A 3,296-nucleotide genomic window follows, 5' to 3' on the forward strand; every position below is an offset into this window, starting at 1 on the left:
TTACTATGACCGGTTTGATTCAAAGTTCGGTCTCAATAAAAAAAGAAAAAGAAAATAAATAAAATGTTATGATAACATATCCTAGGTGTTGTAAGATTTATTTTGTTTTCTTTTATTTTGCTTTTCATGCACTAAAGGGTGATGAATAGGTGGTGAAAAAAAAAGAAATTTTTCACACCGATTAAAAAAGGTAAATGATTGGTTCAAAATCAGGTAAACAAATTTTCTGAAGAAGATATCAGAGCATTTCAGTGACTCATTGTCTGCCGTTATTTTCAAGATTTTTTTATTATTATTTTTTTAATTTTCAAAGTTCAGTATAAAGCAAAAAAAAGTATTCTTTTTTTAATTCGCGTGTTTGAAAAAGTTACAAATTCCATGGGAAAATTTCATAACGTTGCGAAACGGCAACGTTAAGCAATTTTCAAAAGTGAATTCAGTTTCGAAAATGCAAACTGACAGTTGCTTCAAATATTCATTTAAAATATTAGATTGGTGAACAAAATTAAGAGATGGAAAGCATTTTCGCACATTCATTCGCACATGCAAGATACCCGCACACCGCTCCATGTGCTTGACAATGGTTCCGTGAATGCTCAGAGGTACAGGCAGGAGATCCTAGAGCCCTATGTGCGTCTTTTCATGGGCGCTGTTGGCCCTGAGTTCATTTTTATGAACGACAATGCGCGACCCTATAGGGCTCTCATGGTTGAGTATCTGGAAAGCGAGGATATTCAACGAATGGATTGGCCAGCCAAATCCCCTGACCTGAATCTTATTGAACATGCTTGGGAAGCTCTTGGGAGGGCTATTGCGATGCTCCAACCTCCCCCCTAGAACCATTCTGGAGTTAAAAATTGCTCTGGTGGAAAAATGGGAGGATCTTCCACACGTCTTCCTTAACTCCCTTATTAACAGTAAGCATACTCGTTGTGCATGCTGTCTATCTCTCAGGAGTGACCATACACCACACTAGAGGCAACACACGCTGTACAAGCCTCACTTTTATTGTCATCTTTTATCCTTAAGTTCAGACTACATTGGATTTATTGGCAATAGGTCTTGCCAGGGAATGGCTCTCACTTTCATTTTTGTTTTGCATACTTTATTATGATGGAATAAGCTATACCAAATTTCATTTATTTATATTCAGTATTTTTTGAGATGTTTGGGAAAATGTCTTCCATCTCTTAATTTTGTCCACCGGTGTGTTTACAGTCCAAATTATTAGACGAGCGAAAGATTTTATGTAAGATATTAATTATCATGTAATACAATGCAGCTTTATTGTTTCTGCCTGACTGAAACCGGTTTACTCTTGTTTACGTTCTTGTATTAATTGGTTAACATTGTAATGCAATACGTTAAAAATAAATACAAATAGGAAGTGTATTAAAAAATCCACTGAATATAAACTTAGTCTACGATATATTAAATAAATATTTGCAATCTATACATACCCGAGTTAATATGTTGTTATTGTATTATGTATGTTATTATGTATGAGTTACCGGGATATCCAGGGAAGATGTTAATAAAATAAATTTCATAAATACTCCAAACTGAAAAAAGAATTATATATATATTTTTTACATTCCCTTAAAACAGAATTATCACCTATTTTATTCTAACTTACTTCTTCCCAGCTGAAGTTAATAACAAATGGCATATCGAAATTAAAGGGGTGGTACATATACTTCCCACTGCCTTAGAAAGGACTTGTTTCTAATGCTACTTGCCCATACCAGCAACCCTGATTGGTGAAACCAAGCGAATTCAAGGCAGAGGGTGTGATTCTTGTTTTTCGGTGGCGCCATCTATGACCAAGAATACGACTTCAGCCACACACCCGTCACTGCTCATTTATAGGACGGACCCATTCATTCTTCCACAAATCGTAATTTTGACCTGAACCAGAGAACGATCATTCTCCAATTCAGTACCCCCAGAGGTATTGATTTGTTATGAGCACTTTGTGACCCAACAGATTTAATGTGCACCAGTCTCCATTTACTACGCAATCTATATAGGGTAAACCAACCAGTGAAGGAACACTACCCGGTGATGGAACATTTCATATATATTGATTAAAAATAAGAATTTGAAAGTTTTTCTTTAGATTGATTGGTAACAATAGCTTATTGCCAAACAATAGGAAGTCATCTAGCAATGTTTTGGATTACCTGGTCAAATATATTTCACTGGAAAATTTTTTGAATTTGTTATTATCTCTGCAACACCTTGTTTCTTTGAAAAAATTATAAGGTGAGTGTTTGTATTTATATGTTTGAAGTGGAATTAATTGCTTGTTAATAGGTATAGTTAGTGAAGTTGCGTTAATTTTTTTTAAAGCATCATAGCATAATAAAGTACTGAGATAAGGACGTGTTTATTCACTGGATCACCAAACTATGAAAAACCAGTGAAGGAACAAGTGTTCCTTTTCGGATTTTTTTTTAAGTTAATGAAAATAAAAGATAAATTTTAATTTTCTTGTACCTTTAGTGATGTTCCACATCAAAAGTATGTTAAAAATACGAAAAACAACTTCTAACCAGTGAGGGAACAGGCATGTACCTTTACTGGGCATAGATTTCCCAGTGAATGAACAGTATGTGTTAATATGTTGACACTTTAATTTTCAATTCATGATTACAAAAAAAAAAAGTTAACATTTTCCAAGTGTTTGTATGTTGTAATTTCAAGAATAGGCTTGTTTTTAAATATTTGTATAGCTTATAAATTCATAAAGGACATTAAAAAATAACCAAAATTAAGTGTTCCTTTACTGGGTGTTCCTTCACTGGTAAGAGCTGTTCCTTCACTGGGTCTTCTTACTACTTGTTATTTGAACCTCCAAAACTTTAAAACAATATTATTTAAGTTCTCTGAATTTTTTTTACATAATTTGCAATTTGTAGCAAATATGTTGACACTGTCATTTAACTAAAATTACGAATTTTGAAATTAATAGGATTTTTTAAAAGGCAAGCGAAGCTTAAGTGTTCCCTCACTGGTTAGTTAACCCTAAACGATATAAAAACAATATCAATCCATTACAACAACTTGATTTTTTATTACTCTTTCGCTACTCCGTCTCATTGTGAATTAGACAGGCGAAAGAAGGAAAAGAAAAGATTATATTGTCATTTTCCTGTCCTCTTGAAATCATCAATAACATAAACTATTTACATTTACCTTAGTTATTTCAAGAAATCCTGATGTTTTCAGCGGAAAGCAAAAGTCATAGTTCTTGGTAAAATTCTTACCATTTTCACTGTAGGAGAAGTTTTTGA

This window comes from Parasteatoda tepidariorum, chromosome 4 (assembly GCF_982258835.1).
Source record: "Parasteatoda tepidariorum strain Cologne lab strain chromosome 4, Ptep-v5.0, whole genome shotgun sequence".
NCBI lineage: Eukaryota > Metazoa > Arthropoda > Arachnida > Araneae > Theridiidae > Parasteatoda > Parasteatoda tepidariorum.